The sequence below is a fragment of the Gorilla gorilla genome, chromosome 17 (genome assembly GCF_029281585.2).
Source record: "Gorilla gorilla gorilla isolate KB3781 chromosome 17, NHGRI_mGorGor1-v2.1_pri, whole genome shotgun sequence".
Classification (NCBI taxonomy): domain Eukaryota; kingdom Metazoa; phylum Chordata; class Mammalia; order Primates; family Hominidae; genus Gorilla; species Gorilla gorilla.
In genome coordinates this window covers 66,891,250-66,911,431 of record NC_073241.2, presented here as the reverse complement: position 1 = coordinate 66,911,431, position 20,182 = coordinate 66,891,250, and the positions used below count along the sequence as shown (strand labels likewise).

At 45.2% G+C, this 20,182-nt stretch overlaps 1 long non-coding RNA gene across 1 annotated transcript in view; it reads right to left on the bottom strand.

Annotated features, from left to right (window-relative positions):
• The window catches only part of LOC129528270 (uncharacterized), a 57,381-nt gene extending 38,645 nt beyond the window's left edge, over positions 1-18,736 (bottom strand). Inside the window, exons 1-2 of the long non-coding RNA XR_008673507.2 lie at positions 18,396-18,736; positions 12,790-12,853 (exon numbers count right to left, since the gene is read on the bottom strand). This is a non-coding gene — a long non-coding RNA (uncharacterized lncRNA). The remainder of the gene's footprint in view (positions 1-12,789; positions 12,854-18,395) is intronic.
• Between the last annotated feature and the right edge of the window lie 1,446 nt (positions 18,737-20,182).

Here is a 20,182-nt window from a genome sequence, read left to right as displayed (position 1 = left end):
TTGAAGTTGGGCCAAACATTCATTTCTTGAATTACAGGTTAAATTTTCAGCACTTAGTAGAATCTCAATGAATGATTTTTAAAGAAATACATCAATCCCACCATTAAATACATGGGCATGAGAATCAGGGATGCCAAAAAGGAAAGCCTCTCTAGATCTACATGCAGAGAGGAGTGTTGTAGGTGAACTGGGAGAATATGTTTGGTGTCTTTCATACATTTTCTTCTTCCTGGCCTCTAGTTTTGAAATCTCTGTCCCATTCTTCAGTTATAGACCAGTGAGGTCCAGGAGATACATATTTCCTTCAAAGAGAGTCTAATTCCAGGCTTTTCTCCCTGCCCTTATCTCAAGCGCCAGTCCAAGACATTTCTATTGGGATTACTTAGGGGGAGGGCCTCTGGATGTGGAGAGTGCAGCAGGGCAGAAAAGAGCAAGGGAAGAGCTAAGTAAAAAAGCAAGGTCTCCAAACCCTAGCAGAGGCTCGCCAAGCTGATGGGCTGCTGCCATATCCCAGATCCAAATGCTTCCTCTCCCCAAACCCCACATTAACACTCAGGGCTGGTGCTCTCTACTAGCAATGTAACAACATGAACATGTTGGTCTCCACGGGACTTGAGGCTGAGACCATTAAACACTCATGGAATGAACAAAGAATGAATTGGAAAAAAAAAATAGGAAAGGAGAGGTGGAAGCGGGGAAGAAAGAATTCTCAAATACCTACTCATCAGCGGGGATGTCCTTACTGACCACATGTGTCTCCCCAGAACAATACAGGGTACTGCTGAAAGACCCGAGAAGAGGACATACTCCAGCTGAGGGACAGGACTGTGTCAAAAGGCAATTACCAAGGAGAATCATCAAAGGGCAGGCTAAACAACACAGAACTGGTCATAAGTGGAGAATGAATGCACAGAGAGCAGAGGTCAGGGGAGTGGTGAATCTGAGTGGCTCAAAGGGTAGGCTATGTTTCCACAGGATGAGTGGATGGAGAAAGGTTCCCAAGTGAAGGGAACAGCGTGAATGAAGACAGGACATCAGAATAAGCAAGGCTGGTGTCCAGAACATTGAGGAGACAGCATTGCTAACTCTCCCAATTCACATCACAAATATCAACACCTCCTGCCCCAGTACTGCACAAGGCACAGGGGATCTGGAGATTAGGGAGAGTCCCTGCTCTCCAGAAGCTGTAGGGTTACTTCCAGCTCTGAAAATCTAAAAGTGATGATAAACTAGCCAGACTTCTTACCCCACACAAAGATTCCTTCCAGAGAATTCTGGAATTATGGTAGGCTGGCTTCTACTCCAACATCCCCAGATAAAGTCATCTTCATCCACTCTTGGACAATTTTAATTGATAGAATTTCTGGCCAGACGCAATGGCTCAGGCCTGTAATCCCAGCATTTTGGGAGGCCAAGGCAGGTGGATCACCTGAGGTCAGGAGTTCGAGACCAGCCTGGCCAATGTGGTCAAACTCTGTCTCTACTAAAAATACAAAAATTAGCTGGGCTTGGTGGCACATGCTTGTAATCCCAGCTACTCGGGAGGCTGAGGCAGGAGAATCGCTTGAACCCAGGAGGTGGAGGTTGCAGTGAACCAAGATCATGCCATTGCACTCCAGCCTAGGTGACAAGAGCGAAACTCTGTCTCAAAAAAAAAAAAAAAAAGAATTTCTATTATACAACAACTGAAATCATTCCCGCACAACGTTTTTGTGATGAAAACCATCATGATTATGATCATGCCTGTCAATCTCTCCACACCCATTCCTCTCTGTGGATTCTCTCCCAGGACTCCGCAAGGATGCTGGGACCGCCGCCCTCCTGGGAGGATCTGTGATGACAGCCTCTACTCTTTCTCAAAACAAGACCCCACGTCTGCTCCAGCCTTAGATTCTCCCAGCACTCTGGGCCTCTGTGTTTCAGTCATGGCACAAAGTCCACCTAAGGGTCCAGTCTGGTGGTACAGCACACATTAAATGGCCAGAACCATTCTGGCATTAAATGGCCAGAACCATCATAGGAAATATCCAGGTGAATATCACAAGAACTCCCACCCACAACTGCTCTCTTTCTCTCCTTATTGACACAATCCTTTGAAAGCTGTAGGGCGTAGAAAATTGCTTCCTTTCTGTTAATCAAGGATACTCTTTAAGATGCTTAAGTACAATACTGTTTAAAAATGGGCAGTTTTATATAAAGGGAAGGAAAAAAGTACAGCAGGAATGTACAGTATATCAGATTGAATTAGTTTTTCATGCCACAACATGTAAACAAATCTGTTTAATTAGAACACCTTGTTTCTATTGCATTCTGAGCAATTTTTCAATGATGAGAAAGCAAGACAATGGGGAAGAGATTCTAAAATTTCCCAGAGACACCCAGAGATCTTCTCTACTTCCCCTGATGAGCCCAGCTCCTGGGGGGTTCTCTTGTATTCTCCAGAAGTGCCCCTGGCACCCCCTCTTCCCATTTGCCCCCACCACCTTCAAAATAACAACCTCCAATTATAGAGATTTCAACAAATTTTATGCACAGAGGGGAGATGAGATGTGGTCACTGACATGATGAAAGCTTGGAACCCCAAGAAATGAAGAGCAGGAAATCCTCAAAGCCCCCAAGGCTCCAAAAGAGAGGAGTGAGCCCCGGACTGGAGGCAGACATCTGGTTCCAAATCTGGTGCTAGGGAGGGCTCCAGGTTGACTTCCCCAGCTCAGGCCTCTGTCTCCTCAAGAGGCAAGCCCACTCTATGTAGGAGAGAGCTTGACTGAGTACCCTGGCAGCCCCCACACTAGGGATTCTGTGCTTCACACCTACACACATGCCTAATACATGGCCAGAATGTCATAAGCAACATCCAGGTGAATATCATGAGAACTCGCACCCACAGCTGCTGTGTGGGAGTTCACGTGATATTCACCTGGATGTTGCTCATGACATGGCATGTTGTGGCATGATATTCACGGAGATATTCTCCTGTGCTTCAGCCCTACACACACACTTGATACATAAAGGCCTAAATCAAGGGATCTGAGGAGAATTAAGGAAGCAGCTGGTTGCCCCTCACCCCATTCAAAGCCCAGAGGATGCCCTGGCCTCTCCACATTCTCTACTGTGGTTCTCTCCTCCCAAAAGTGAACACTCTTGGGTCCTTACATACACCCACGCTTCTCTCCTCACCCCCACCATTGCACTCACACCTGCAGGGGTGTATGTGTTTGTATTTTTGGTTTCTGGTTGGTTTCCTAACAAGCAGAAGATTTAAGCTTTTAATCCATCTGTTGGGTGCAAAGCATAATATATTCTGGGAGTGGATTAGGGGACTAAATTTGGGAAATGTGTTGTCAAAATGTGGATTTGCAATGCAAGCTTATTGATGAGGGTGTCATTTGGAGTCTGAAGGCCTTTTTGGAGTCTCTGTGTGATGAGGGTTGAAGAGTAGTAGAGCAACAGGTGCACAGAACTCACCCTCCACAGGATGGTAGAGATGAAAACATTTCTTTACAGGGTACCCCAATCACTACTTTCTGGCTTCTTATTTCTCTCTTGTTTCTTCTCTCATATAGTGGGACCATACACATTTCAGGATCCCTCCCCTCCATAGTACCACCCTCAGGATACTGACTTATATTTAGTCTCGTTCAGGAGGGATATCTAATAATAAAACAGAAATCTCAATTTCTTTCTTGGGTATGTACATTTTAAGGATGATCAAAGTCTTATGTTCTTATGATGGTGGGAATGTGGGCACCAATCAGCATTTAAGGATGATGCTGGGAGAGACAGAGAGAACAGGCGACTCATCTCAGGGACCCAGAAACAAGCACCCCCTGGTGGCATCTCATTCATGTGGCACCTAGGATCATTAGAACAGATAACTTCCTCTGCATGGAAGTGGCCAAAAATAGCCTCAGTTTGTTTTGTGACCGATGCTATTCCCTGTAACCCTCACCTGTGTCACGGGCCTGAACTGAGGCAATGGGTGAATGTAGCCTGGAATTCAGGAGTCAGCTGCAGACTTGGGATAGGTAAGCAGCAGGGTAACAGGCTAAGAGTGTAGGTGGGATTAAGGGATGAGGAGGTGGGGTTGTGTAAGCGTAGGAAGTCGTCACTCTCTCATCCAGGCAGGGCTGCTGCACCACAGAAAACCAACATGGTCCTCAGAGAAAACCGACAGTAATGTAGGAGGCCCATCCGCAGCATTCCTGACTGGTAACTACCAGCCTCTAGTAGACTCTCTGCAGCAAGGGAGAGCTCAACACCTCCCGGGGAGGTACAGCACCCAGCTCCAGGCATGGACTGAGTAGGCAGAGGAGAGAAGACTGGCCGAAACTCACTTTTTATAAATCTAAATGCATCAGTAGACTAGGGTGATTGGATTCCAGCCTCCATACTACATGTTTGATACAGAAGTTTGGGATTAAATCTCCCCATCAGACCCACTTTGGCCTTGTTCCAGCTGACTTAAAGATGGGGCTGAAATGTCTTTCTGTTTGTAGGCTTTGCTCCTAGCTGACCCCATCATCCCCCATCTGTGTACTGCCAAGTGTTAACCCACCTGCTGCCCTGCTCTAGACAAGTGCTTAGTGCACTAAAGCATAGGAGAAGCCCAGTCCTTGGCCTCAGAAATGTCACAACCCACATGGGGGAGATGCAGAAAATGCATTCAGCATTCAGAACATAGAGAGCAGGGGAAGGCCATAGGAAGGGATTTGGATGCCAGTTCAGTAAAGATTTTTTAAAAAGATCCTTGAGTGGGAAGCCACAGACACTGGAGACCCCCACTCCTCCCTGTGCCACTGCACCTAACGTGCTTCTAAGCAGGGTATTTCTCACCTCTCAAATTCCTCTCCTCCTTTTCTCTCTTAAACCCACTCCCATCCACTTTCACCCACACCTCTCAACCAGAGCTGTTCTTACCATAATCGCTAGTGACCTCCACATTATTGTATCCACCTGCCATTTCCCAATCCTCATGGCACTCGACCTACCAGCAGCATTTGACAACACTGGCCAACTCCCAGGGCTCCACACTCTCTGAATGTCCAGTGCTCTGGACAGTTCCTTGGTCCTATTTTCTATCAACACACCTCCTTGCTGATATGACTAGTATCATACACTTTGAATGCTGTCGCAGGATCATGAATGCTGAATTCATCTCTCCGGCCTGGACTTTGCCCCTGAATCAGAGATGTGTATGTCCAAGTGCCTATATGATGTTCTCCACTTGAGTGTCTAAGAGCCCTCTCAAACTCCACATGTCCAAAACTGAGCCCCTCATTTTTCCCTACCCCAATCCTACTCCACTCATAACCTTTCTCATCTCAGCCACTCAGCCAAAAACCTTGGAGTCATCCATGACTCCTCTTTTTCTGTCATACTCCATGGCTAATCTGCCAGTAGATTCTATTGGCTCTATCTTCAAAACACCAAAATCCGTGACACTTACCACCTTTGCTATCACCCCCGCAAGTCTAGTCAACGCTTATGTCCTTCCTGGATTACTCAGTCTCCCTTCCCTCCTTGGAGGTGTTCTTAATGCGGACGCCACAGGGATGTTTTGAAATGTAAGTTTCTTGTCCTTTGATTTAAGAATCATGTCATGTGTCAGTTTAAAACCTTCCAGTGGCTCCCCTTCCACCCAGAGCAAACTGAAGCCCTCACAACAGCTTATAGGACCCTCCCTCCCCGTGACCTCTTTTACCTCAACTCCTATTACTCTCCCCCTCACTCATCACCTTCAGTAACACTATCCTCCCTTCTGTGCCTCAAACACATTCTGCACCCCTACCTTAGGGCCTTTGTTCTGGACTTCTCCTGGTTAGAATGTTCTTTCCCCCAGTGCCTTCTTGGCTCACTTCATCACTTCCTTTCATGCCTCTGCTCTCACTTTCTAAGGAGGCCCACCTGACAATTCAATGTAATCCTGCACCTGCCCCACAGCCAGTATGCCCAATCCCCTTACTTTCCTCTGCATTTCTTTCCTAGCATACATTGGCATACTCTATCATTTACTTATTTCCATGGGTTTGTTTTTGTTTTGAGACAGAGTCTTGCTCTGTCACCCAGGCTGGAGTGCAGTGGCATGATCTCGGCTCACTGTAACTTCTGCCTCCCAGGTTCAAAAAATTCTCCTGCCTCAGCCTCCCAAGTAGTTGGGATTACAGGTATGTGCCACCACACTCAGCTAATTTTTTGTACTTTTAGTAGAGATGGGGTTTCACCGTGTTAGCCAGAATGGTCTCAATCTCCTGACCTCGTGATTTGCCCACCTCGGCCTCCCAAAGTGCTGGCATTACAGACGTGAGCCACCATGCCCAGCCCTGTGTTTTTTCATGTGTATCTTCCCTTGCTGAAATATAGGCTCCAAACAAACAAGAATCTTTGTTTTATTCTCAAATACATGCCAAATACCTAGGGTGGTGCTTGGCACGTGGGTGCTCAATACACACTATACCCAAACATAGCCCATTTCACCCACTCCTCCCAGCTAACAACTCTGTGAGTCCTGCTCTTTGGGATAACAAGTGTCAACATTTCTGATAATAGTAGTTATAACAACAGCTACGGTAGCTATAATTTATGGATTGCTTACAAGGTGTACAATCTACCAACCAGATGAAAGTGCTCACGATATACTAGATGCCACGCTAAACTTTCAACAAGAACTATGTCTCTTATTTTTTCTAATAGTTCAGTAAGGCAATGTGGTAAAATGCATTAATCAATCCAATATTTTACCCCTATCCCACCTGCAGCATCCATACCCTTGAAGTGTGCTTATGGTGAGCAGGGTAGACTTCCTCTCCCCTTGACTTTGAGTGTGGCCATGTGACTTGTTGTGGCCAATGATAAATGAGTGGAAATGATAGCTTCCAGTTCCAAATCCAGTACTTAAGAGGCTTTGCATGTTTCCTTCTGCCTTCTTGCACTTCTGCCACTCCCTTGAGAAGAACAAACCCTAACCGGGCTGCTGCTGTTGGAGAAAGATGAACGACCCATGAAGCAAAGCCACCCCAGCAAAACCCAGCCCAGATCAGATGCCCTCACCAATCCCCAGCCATAAAAGCAGTAAAAATAGTGGTTGTTTTAAGCCATTGAGCTTTGGTGTGGTTTGTTGCACAGCAATAGTTAAGTAATAGAGATATTCCCCTATCTCCAGTTTTAAAGGAAAGGAAAATGAGGCTTCTCAAAGGGAAGTAATCTACCCAGGATATCACATCTGACAAGCAGTGAAATCAGGGTGTAGCTCGGGCCTGACCCCAGAGCCTGAGCACTAACCATTAGGTAACACCACCAACCCCCTTTCTGCCTTCTTTGCTCTTCTGTAGCACACATTGCTTAGACATCTTCTGAATTCCTCTCCAGATACACTTATTTATTCATTCATATTTTCAAAAAATTAAAACTAAAAAGTTGAGTACCCCATTGTGCCTGTAACTTGATAGTTGCTGGAAATGCTGAGATAAGATCTGAACTATGTAAACAGAAATGTAGCAGAAAAGGAGAAAACACGGAGTGTAGCTGGAGAGACGTGCCTGAAGGAAGCTGAGAACAATCACAAAGAAAGTGCTGGTGACAACTGTCATCAAGGCTCCAAGAAAGTAGACCCTGATGTGGCTTGGGGCATCCAGCTTTGGGCAAGGTGCTTGGGATGACTGGACAATTTCTATCCTGGGTGCTGTCAGAGTGCCGCCCTCCCTTTTTTCCTTACAGATACTCCTTAACCCTTATGACCTTTTACTTCTCTCTGCTCTCAGAGTAGGACAAGAGAACCTAATATTATTAGTTACTGCCACTCAATGTTAAAAATAGACAAGCCATTTTCAGCCTTCATCAAAACAGTATCATGATGAGTCACTTATTTTTCAGGATTGTGAATATCCAGAAAATATTAAAACATTCCCAAGACAGTGAGACAGTTCTCAATGTAACGTGATTCTTCATAATGCAATGCAAATGTGATTCTTCATAAGAGTTTGTAGCTTGTCTGGTGTCACATGGTTAAAAAGTGCCATAAACCAAATGAGAGTTGGAGTATTTAAGGATGAAAGGTCACAATGAGTGGAAAAAAAGAGCAGGTAATTCATTCACCTTGGATAAGTTGGTTAAACTTTCTAAATCTCTGTTCTATATTAATAAATTGGAAATGAGAAGACCTAATTCATCAGGTTGCAGTGATGTTTAGGTATGTTAAAAAAAGAGAGAGAGAGCCCAAGAAGGTGTTTGGCATTAATCCATGGGCAGAGATCAATCATCATACCATCCATTCAACAAATATTCAGCCAATGTCTACCATGGCCAGGTTCTATGCTATGTCCTGGAAATGCAGTGGTACATAAAATGGACCCATTTCCTCCTCATGGAGCTCACAGTCTAGTAAGGGATACAGACAAGTAAAACTGGCAGATACAATGCAGTGAGCCATGTGCTTTACTGGTCTACATACAGGTAAAAGGGGAATGTTCACCAGTCTGCACAGTTTCAGACTTACAGTTCCCAAACCTGAGGCACTTTTCAAAACCTCAAAGGAGATATCAAATGGTAATGCAAAGGACATATTCCTCAGGATCTACTCATCCTGTAACAAGATGGGAAAGACCATTCCTAACATTCTGATGAAACAACCGTGGAACGGTGACTTCTAACCCAAAGGGAAATGGTCCTGCACTGGTAAAGTTCAATGAAATTCACTGGTCGCATCCAACCAGGGCTTATGAACCTGTCTCATTACATAGGATTCTTATCCGTCCCTTGTCCTCATTCTGCATTAATCCCACTTATATATTAAATGCTTGCTCCACAACCCCATGTAATCCTCATAGCATCCCTGGTAAGTGAGTGTTATTTTTTATCCCCTTTTCACAGATTAATGAACTGGCACTTAGAAAAATTCAGTAACTTCTCCAAAGGTCACACAGCTTGGAATTGACAAGTAGGAACTCACAGGGTTGCGACTCAAACCCAGGAGCTCCTAAGCATCCAGGGCCCTGCTATCCCTCTTAATGGGCTTGTCTGGTGGGGCAAAAGGGCCTCAAAGACATTTTGTAGGGTGCTTTTGCAGGCCAAAGCCTATTTATAACTGTTCAGCTACCACGAACCACAAGACCAAATTGGGGTCATAAACATGAGGGCTGTGGATGATCTGTGCAACTTGAGTTATTAGGGAAGACTGTGAAATAGAGTTAGGACTTCAGTTCATGCCTGGGTGAAGAATAAAAGCACCATCCATTCCGTAATTCTTTTGATAAAGATGCATGTTCTGTGCACTGAGCTGCAGTTTATTTCTTATTCGTCTGCTTTTGTCCTTTTTCTTAGAACATCTTAGATGCATAAAGAAAGAAAACAACCAAGCTTGCTCTATTACTGTAATTACAGCAAGACATGGTTGTGATTGAAGAGAAAACCACCTCAGGGGCTGGGGAAAGGAGGGACAAATGCCAAGGGAGTCACCCGTGCCTGTAGGAGGGCAGGTCGCAGGGCTTGCAAACAAAGAATGAAAGTTCTCATTACACAGGATTCTTATCTGTTCCTTACAGCAAGCCCAGCACGATCCTGACTTAGAAACTAGTTATTAGTTCATGATTCCATCTGTGCCTGGCCCTCCCAACAAGAACAGTTCTCTCTTCTCTGACCTCCCCTAACCTATTAACTATGCCTCTTTGGGGGGATTTGACATTTTCCATTTTTTATAATATTTATGCATCTGCAGGTTATTTCCTTGCTCAACTTTCATCTCTGTGTGGGAAGGGCTCTGTTTTGATGTGTCTTTGGGTCCTTCATAGCCCATGGTGCAACACATATGCCCACCATACACCATACAATGTTTACTGATAAATGAAGATACAGCTCCATCCCCTGACAAAAAATTGCCTTAATCACAGTGTCTTCCTTCAAGGATCTGGATAGATGAGGGAAAAACTGTATTGTTCTCAATTCACACACAAGAAAGTCTGGCTCTTGGAAAATCCTGTTTATCCAAAGATCAGCTGCTAAGATCAGCTGATGAAAACCACAGGCAAGGCCTGAGAGGGACATCAAATATTTAGAATGAGAGACAATAATGAAGGAACACTAAGCCGGGTAAGCACCCCTCACCTTCCCAGCCATTGCCTGCTCCTCGCCTCTCCTAGTCCTTTCTCCTCATCATTGTTCACTCCCGACCATGACCTTAGTTCAACCCTCACCAGCATTTAAGAAACTCCAGCATTTAAGAAACTCCCTGACCCCAGGCACTACCTTCCTTCTTCTAACCTGTACAATGTTTCTGGATTAACTTTCTCAAACTCTTGTTTGATCATATTGAGAAACGAATATGCATAGTGGTTGAATGCAGAGCTTTGAACATGGCCAGATCTGGACTCAGTTCCAGCCATACTGCGTACTAAGCCTCAATCATCTCAGCTATAAAATGAGGATAATAGCAGCTGCTTTGTAGGCACGGGTGAGAATTAAATGAAATATTATGTATATTTACAGAGTACCTGGCTCCTGGCAAGCCCTACAGAGATATCAAGGAGAAGGAAAAATCATTTTCCTACTCTCAGTCCTAAAATGGTCCTCAGTGCCAATGAGGCACCTTGCTCTGCCTGGCAAGCCAGGCCCTCCAGAATTCGAATGCAGTTGTCCTGCAGCCCTGACACTTCCAGCCCCAATAAGTGACCCTTTACTTCAGCCAGGTTCGCCTCACACTGAATGTGTGTGAAGGTTACAGGATGCTCACCTCTCCCGCTACCAACCTAAATCCTATCTGGGTAGATACTTGGAAAATAGCCTTTAGGAGACCCTACTCAGAACACATTTTAAGATACAGTCCAGATTGATTCAAGAATTGCATGGTGTATGTGTATGTGTGTGTTTGTGTGTGTGTGCGCACAGATGCATGCACGTAAACACAAAGGAAAAACAAAGTAAAATTATCTTATTATTATGGCTAAGACCTTTCATGTATACGAGCAAAAGAAAAATATACAAATAAAAAAGATTACTAGATTTGACCACACAAATGCTAAAAAAAGTCTCTGCATTTGAAAACACACTATAAACAAAGCTGAAAAATAAAAGACCAAATCAAGGGGAAAAATATTTGAGCCATATATGCTAAATAAAAGATTAATAATTTATAAAGCATTGTTATTAATCAATAGGAGAAAAATAACCAATAGGAAAAATAAGCATTGGACTTAAACTAGCAAATCACAGAAAAAGAAGCCTAGATGATAAAGAAATATACAGGAAAATGCTACCCTTCTAATAATTAGACAAAATTACAGTAAAAACCAAAGTCTCACTTTGGTCTCTCAAGTAGAAAAGCTTCTTTTGTGGCCAAGTAACAATTGGTATTGTCAAATCTGCAAATAAACATGGATTCACCCTGGCAGGGAGAGCAGTGAGCACAACCTGCCCCTACAAGCCACAATGACAAGATGCATACAAGGTTTCTAAAATGTGTATAGCTTTTTACCAGTAATTCTAACTTTAAAAATTAATCTTAAGAGACTATTCATCAATAAGCACCAAGATTTCTGCATACTTTCATCACAGTGTTCTTTGCAATAGAATAAAAATGAACATCTTAAATTTCCAGTAGTAAGATATTGAAACGTAAATATTAATGGTATATTCACTGAGAGAATGCTGTGCAACCATTCAATATTATATTTTAGAATAATATTTAGGAGTTAAGGGAACTATTCACAAAATATTATAAATAAAATGTTAGGTAGTATTCAAAATTGGCAATTCTGTATATATTTCCAGAAGGGAAAAACTCGGGTAGGATATGCATGACAATGTTAAGTAGCTGTCTCAGTATGAAAGAATTATCAAAAATTATAATTTTGTTTATTATCACTTATTTTCTCAGAAGAGATGAACGTAAATTACACATAACCAAATGGACTTTACCAGGCTTCAAAATCAGACTTCCTCCGTCAAGTTTGCCCTGGCTACCACAGACCTCACTGAACTACTCATCCTTCACACTCTCTTAGCCATTATTATCCATGTTATACAATCACCCATTTGATCAGATGCCTCTTTGTACTGCTGTCTAATTATTCTGGGTTTGAAAGTATTAATTCCTCCCACTAATATCTGGATCTACCTCACCCATGGCAGGTTGTATTTTCCAAGACAGCTGCAACAAGTTCTCTCATCCCACATACTCTTCTTACTGCTGACATGGACACTCCTCCTATGAACAGGTAGGGCTTATGGTCCCTATCCTTGCATCTGAGTGGGCCAGTGCCTATGGCAAAAGTGATGCTATGTAAATTCTGAGGCCAGGATGTAAAAAAAGGATAGTGCTTCCACTCAGTTCTCTTGGAGGTGCTCTTTTTTGGAACCCAGCTGCCACATTGTGAGGAAACCCAGACCACATGGAGAGTCCACTTGTAGGTGGTCTGGCTAAGACCCCAGCTGAAGTCCCAATAAACAGCCAGCAAAAAACACCAATATGCAAGTGAGAAAGGTGTTAAGCTGACTCCAAACCCACCATCTGCCTGCACACATAATAGACCCTGTTTAAGAACTGCCTAGCTGAGCTTAGTCAAGTGCCTGACTTTTGACAGATAATAACAATAAAAGAATTGCTATATCTTAAGTCAATAAGTTTTGGGGTGATTTGTTACATGGCAATTAATAACTGGAACTTATTCACACAACCTTTTTATCTCTACTGCCTCAAAGATCCCCTCTCTGGACCACTTTCAGTCCTCAATCCCTTAGCTTTACAAAAACTAATCCATGTATATTTATTATACAAATGAATGAATGAATGAGAGTTCTAACCTTCACTTTATTCCTTAGATCCAAACTTGTACATGTCAAAAAGTCTTCTTAGTAACTTCCTCACCTAAGAGAACCAGAAAATAATTTTTATACATCTATGAACTTTATATTTCCTTCTGTGTAATTCCTTTCAATTACACCCCTAACTACTCAGCATGCAGAAAAATTTTACTTACTGAAAAAAGAAGACTGCATACAACAAAAGGACAAGTGAAGAAACTGACTTCTCTGGTTTGTCCTCTTCTCAGGAAGAAGCCACTCCCTAGGAAAAGGTGGGCCCGCTTTGGTAACCAATATGGTAATAGGATACTGATACCTTCCTACCCTTGGTAAATAGGGATGCCAACTACAGAACTGCCGCCCCAAAGAGCAAATAGCCCTCTCAGTAAGGCATTATTACTATAGCCCTAATGCATGGTGCCAACTATGTGGTGTGGTTTGGAGAGCAAAGGGTCTTTTCTATACTAACCCACCATGCCAGATCCAGTCATGGGTTAAGCATTTTCCTCTCCAGGCTTTTTTGTTAAGAAATTCCCCTGGGGAGGGAGCACACATTAACGGTGCAACAGAATCAGCAGCAGCACTCTTTGTTATTTTGCCTGATGTCAACATTGCATGAATGTGTTCATGGGAGTTTGTCCCTGGACTGCAGGAGGTAATTGGGCACAACCAAGGCAGGGGCTCGTGGGTGAGGACGCCCACAGAAAAGAGAAAATTGAAAGAAGGGAAATGTAGAAATTCCAAAATCAAATTTCTTATGTTTTACAAGCTTCCATGTTTTACAATTGCACCAAAATTTTACTTGATGGGAACTGATTAAATTTGGTTCATCTTTTATTTTTTATTTTTTACTGACTTTGGTAATTAGCAAAATTGGGATTACCAGGAACTAGTGTTGCTCCCCTCATTTATGAGGCCTCAGAGACCCTCAACTTATCCTGGGCCGTTGGGGTGCCATTAATGTCGTGCACAAGAGTCATCTAGACATCAAAGTTCCTTTTCCTTATTGCTGTCATCTCACCAGTTGTACCCAGTGACTCAGAAAGGCAAGGATGTCATGACTCACGGGAGGAAATAGGGAAGTAGAAGGACCTATTCCAAGCACAGCCTTACATGAACACTCTTCAAAGACGCGGGATTGTGTCAGATCCTGAAAAAGAGTTTGATGATTGACTTTCTCATTCCTCCTCTCCAGACACTGTTCAAAGCATGGAAATGAGCAACATTGGCACCTTTTTGTATTAATCTGACATTTTAGAGGTTGCTAATTTGTTTTGTGGCCACTCATATCAGCTTGAGTTTGTATCTCCATGTAACTTCTCTAGGATCACTAGATGTCCCTCTAGAAAGCCAGTGATATGGTGCTTGATATACTTTATTTGCTTTGACAGGACTGACCACAAGCAAAAGGTATTTTTGCTTTCCCCTTTCCCAGAGGTAGATATTTTTTCTGCCAAGAATTTATTTTGCCCGACAAAAAAGTGAAGTTTATGTTAAGATTAGTTCCCTGGGTTTCTCAACAAATTTCTAAGATTGAGCTCCCTGCTACTCCCATCACCATCACTATCCCCACCCTGACCATGTGCCCACCTACTTCATCTTTCCCAACACCTAAACAGGTGGGCCTCATTACTTTCACTATCTCCATGATTACTGCCAGTTAATCATCACCACGAACATCATCAGAATGGCCTTCACAAACCCCAACTGGGAAAGGCCTGTTCCCACAGCTACAGAAATCTACATATTAAGACTTTCAAGCTCTTCAAGCTCAAGAGCTCTGGAATATACTAATGGAGAGAAACCGTGTTGGAAAAGACCCCTGGGAGAGGTGGGGAGGTAAAGTGTGCCCAAGTCGCCTCTCAAAATATCCAGCAAGCAGTCATCGGGGAGCATGTGCCCGTTCTTTGAACTCCCTCAAAGTACCTTTCATCTGTTCTAAATCCAGGATCATCTTTTGTACAAGGCTTGCTGTTTCTGGATAAATCCTTGGCCCTTGTTCAAGCCCTGGACTGTGTCAGGATGTTCCACAGACCCCAGCAGGAAAGCATTGCTAAACAAGCATTTCCAGCGGGACCCCTTTCTCGTGACAGGGATTCCAAATCCCAGCCCAGAGCATCTGCATTTAGAGTATCAATGACAAGGCAATACCGTTGCGTTCTCATATCAACCCCAATTTTCCTGGAGGAGGCCCCCACACCTCCACCAGGAGATAGTCATCGGTTGGTAGTTTCTTTCCTGAGGCACTCTATTTTCAGCTTCATATCATAACACGGACTCTTTCCCTGCGGAGCAAGCTGGTAAAACATTTTTCCTTGCCTAAGCATTTGCCTCATCTCTGACTCAAATCTCCAACCTGGAAATGAGGGGTAGGGCAAGCCAACATGGCTCCAAGGGGAAGGCCTCCTGCTCTGCCAGCAGACGGCACCTCAGTCCTGAGAATTACTGTGTGAGGCTAAGTTGATATCCTCTCCTCTCTGAGTCCCCATCTCACCTCCCATTGTCAGAGAAAGAGTTTGGCACCATCTGCTTCCTTGGGAGTGGCAGAAGACTAATACTATTTTCCCAAGTGTATTTCCAAAATTAGACACTTTCTCCTGGTATTTTTATTTCCTGGTTGTCAAATGATCCTTTATGGAAATATTTTCCTTTATAGGTCTAAACTAGCTGGGCATTACACTGCATCGCTGTTGATCTCAACTACGATATCATGAAGGTGGTGGCCATCAACCTTACAGCCCACAAACTGTGCAGTACTCCAAAGCTATTTTATGGTTCCAGAGTTCTCTAATTAAAGACTGGTGCTGCATCTGTTGGGCAATCTTGACAATGTCATCAAAAGTGATACTGTCACTGTGCTTAATGCTTTTCTGCTTCTTTCTGTCTCTGACTGGTTCCTTGGGGACTTTAATCATCATGACAGGGGCAAAAAGTACCACCTCAATTTGGCCTGTCTGTTCTGAATGGTCAGTTCCACTGTAATACTAAGACCATTCTAGTCACTGGTTGCTTTGGGTGATATTATCACCAACCGTTTTTGAAAACAGATAGATCCAGGAGGTCAAGGTCAGACGTGACACCAACTTCCCCACTGGTGCACCTCAGGTACAGGCCTATAATCTTGTTGAGGTCAAACGTGGGCAGAATGGTGGATGTGGCCAGCGTCACATGAACCTGGATACAGGATGACTGAAAAAAGTTACACCTTGGCATCCTCCAAGCCAAAAGCAGAAAGCTCTCATCGCATTTTTAAACAGTCTATCTCTTCATTGCATTTTCATTTAGTGTGTTTTCTAAGTCACAACCAAATTTGTGAGCAAAGCAAAGTGATTTCATTTCCATTTTACAGGTGAGAAAACTTATCCAGAGTAGTATATAGCATCTCTTTCAAGGTCTTAGCTATCTGCAAAATGGCCACTTTGGGGCTGGAAACCAGATGTTCTAACTGTCGGAGCTCAGCTCCTCACACTTCCCACCTACTGGCCTGTGTATAATAAATGTAAGTCACTAAACAAGCCTGAAACCAGTCAAAGGGAGCATGAACATTATGAATAGATTGTGAAATGTGAGTGGACTATAAAAAGTAGCCATTCAAATGTGCCTCACACTCTCCCATGAGGACACTTTCACCCTAAAACACACAAGGCCCACAGGTTACTCAGATACCCCACCCAGGACATCTGTGCTGGAAGAGGACTGAGGAGTCAGCTCATCAAACACCTCCATTTTATAAATGAGAAGAGTGAGGCCCTGCAAGATCACTGACTAGTCAAGGCCACTCCAGGACTCAGACTTATTGGATGCCCGTTTCCAAAAGCTCTCCTTTCAGAGACTTCGTCTGCCTTCTATGAGAAGGACATGATCTCTGGTAGAGGCCCAGGCATTTCACTGTGAGCCAGGAGAGTTGGCCCACAGCTATGGACACAGGCAGAGTAACTGAACACCCAGCCAACGAACTTCAGAGGGACTAGGAGAAGGAGCATCTATAAAACCATCCCTTCAGCAGCCTGCCTCAGTGCACGAACTTCTGAAACAGGAGTTCCCTTATCCCCCTCACAGGACATGAGACAGGGGTGTGGCTCACTTCTTCAGTGCCCCATTGCTCAAAACCCTAGGGGGAGCAGGCAGAGGGCAGGTCGTGGGGAGCGTTTTTGGGCTCTGACCCCATGGCAGCATCTAGGGTTGAGGGTTTACAGCTCCTGAAGCCCCAGTGGGTGTGTTACAGTGCGCTTTTTCAGTTTTGCCATCTGCAGGCTATTTGTGTTAATCAGCTCAATTAGACCCTCTGCCTTATCGTGAGGATAGAGGGCTTTCTGTATTCCAGGTTCTTGTCTTAGTGTACTGGAAAAATCAGATCACACATGGGCTTGGAGGATGGATGCAAGGTTTTATAGAGTGGAGGTAGCTCTCAGAGAGGTGGATGGGGAGGCCAGAAGGGGGATGGAGTGGGAAGGTGGTCTTCCCTCCGAGTCGGGCCGCCCAGCGGCCGGTCTCTCCTCCTACCGAGTTCCCCTTGGCATCCGCATCGTTCCGCAGTCCATGGCCTGCCAATGTCTCCTGGTATGTTCTTTTGCTGATGTGTTCCTCTCGACGTTCAGCTACTTGTGTGCGTGCCCGCTAGGGTCTCGGGGTTTTTACAGCCACAGGATGGGGTACATGGCAGGCCAGAGTGGTCTTGGAAAATGCAACATTTGGGTGAAAAAAACTCAGGAGTTCCTATCCTCACTTAGGTCCATGGGCACGAGCTCGAGGGTGGCACCCTCGCCAGGGACCCCGCCCATCTCTACCCAGCACTTCCCTGCCCCCCACCTGCATCACTTCCACTATTAGGTATCCAGTTCCATGGATTATGGCATGAAGGACTATGGTCCAAATGTAAAAAGACCACACAGGATCACTGATATCGAGAGCAATTCGTAGCCATCAATACCCTGATGTAACTTAATCAAATGATCACTGGCAGAGGGGAGGGCGCTAAAGAGACGGAACACAGAACAGGTGTGTTTTAACAAAAAGAAAAGGGAAGAAGGTGGTCCCTGGCCTGAAACAGGGCTCTGACTAAGGAATGCTTAGTCTAAGCTCTGACTCCTCACTCTGGAGGCTAGCCTTGGAAACCTGGGACCCAGAGGAAGGGAAAAGTGATGAAGATATATGGATAGAGAAACATACTGCACCAAGTAGCGAAAACCGATGCAAGCTAGCTTAGTATTACATTTTTTAAATTTTTAAAGAATGTATTGGCTTGTGAAACCCAAAGGTCGGAAGGCGCTCGCCTCAGGCCCAGCCGTCTCTCTTACCTGCCTGGCTCTGATTTGCCCTGGGCTGGCTGCATTCTCCTCAAGGACAGCAAGCACAGTCCAGAGCTGCCCCAGGCTCACGGGCCAGCGGCTTGGCCCCTCCCAGCCTAAGGAGAGCTCCTTCTTTCCAAAGTGCAAGGCTGGCCTCTGACTGGCCATCCCTAAGATCATGTGCCCTGCTTTAACTAATCCTTGTGCTCTGATTGGCCAGGTCTAGATCACGAGCTTTCTAGAGCGCCACTAGACTGACAACCACAACTTTCAATAAGGAGGCTGGTTTCGTCAGATCAGAGCCAATCACACTCCTACCTCTGAAGCTGCCGCACAGTGGGGGTCCCGGGAGGTCAGCCGCTCTCTCAGGTGCTCCACGGCCTTGGCCTTCATGGAAGGGTGGGGACTGCTGGAGGGAACCCAGGCCCTCCAACGCTGAACAATACAGTTTCCTCTGGAAGGGAGCTGTCAAAAACGCCATCTCAACTCGCGTCATTCTCTAGTTGTCTGTTACGTGCCGACCGCCTCCTCCCGTGTGAATTTTAGCTCTGTGAAGTCAGAGACTCCGAATGTTTTCTTGCTTGCGGAATCCCCAGCACTTGGCACACGGTACAGGCTCAGTAAATGTGTACGTGTGCACGATTGAAGCCTAGAGTGCGCCTGGGGATGCCCTGTGAGTCTCACCTCTGCTCAGGGTGGCATTCCCACTGCCCCTCCAGGGCCCAGAGACAAGCTCGGGGCAACGGCGAGCAGTCACCCCTTCCCCTGGGCCATCTGCGCACACGGGAAACGTGCCAGGAATAGCGCCTGCCTCTCCGTCTGTAGGTACTGCGGGGTCCTGTATTCCCTACCCCTGCAAAGGCCTGCTGACGCTTTGCTGAGGTTAAGCCGTGGAGGTGTGACGCCCCTAAACCAGAGAGCAGCTGAGGGCAGCTGCACGTGAGGGGTTAAGGGCCTGTGTGGGTGTGCGTGAGGGCAGTAAAAGGCCAGAGCAAGGATTCTGGGACCTGCATGGAAGGAGGTTCTGCTGGTGCGAGGAGAGAGCAGAACAGGAAGGGGAAATGGCAAATGGCCTAAGCAACGCTCTGCTCCCAGATCGTTCACTCCCTCTGTCTCTGGGAGGCAACAAGGGAATGAGGAAAGGTTGCTGCCGTTGTCTTCTTTTCTGCACAGACACCTGTAATCAAGGGCTCCATCAGACTTCCTGTCCCTGCGTGGTAGCTGCTTGCCACAGTGAGAACCTCAGCTCCAGACTGGAGTTGCCTAGCAACTCGGAATCCTGAAAAGAAAGCAAGAAAATAGAGGAGCCAGGCAGAAAGGGCAGAGGGAAGTGGGCCTGGCAGAGGAAGGAATTAATCAGGAACAAACAGCCTTATGCACAGGCTCAAAGCACAGGGCAGCTTCACAAGTCCTTAGGACCTCTCCACCCCAGCCTCTTGCTGGCTTCTCAGCCTCTATTAGGTGCCTGCCAGTCTCCACTGGGGATACTTCCTTTCAAACTGCTTACCTCCCTTTAAAATACAAATCATCTGGAGAGGGTTGTCCCATTTCGGTGTGGGAAGAGCTTAACAGACCCTTTGGGGAGGAGAGAAGAGGAAATGGGAAATGCTTCTAATCCCATTCTAATCCATCCTGTGTGTTTTACTCTATTCTATAGCAATTTGGTCCGTTTCATTCTTCTCCATTCTAAGTCTGTCCACTGGTGCAGGGCAAAGGTGTCAGACTTGGGTGTTTGGCAGCCACCTGTGTGGCACTCAGTGAGCTGCTTACTTTAGGGAGCCTCTCAGTTCTGTCCAAAATAATCCCAAGTCATGGATTGTTGTGAAACCCATTAAGCAAAATCCTGCAATTGAGAGTATCTGGCACAATATTTGACAGGTAGATGGCACACAGTACATGCTAGTTTCCCCTACTGAAGAGTGGAGTCATAATGTCATAGTCATTGGGACCCCTGGGGTCTGTGTAGCCCTCCCACTTTGGTGCAAATTAACCAGAATCTAAATTTTGGAGGTGAAATTTAGTCTTGGAACCCAAAAGTTACTTCAGTCCTTGCTCTTAAGGAACACTCTGTGGGCAAGGCAGAACCCCAGCTGCCAGGAGAGTCA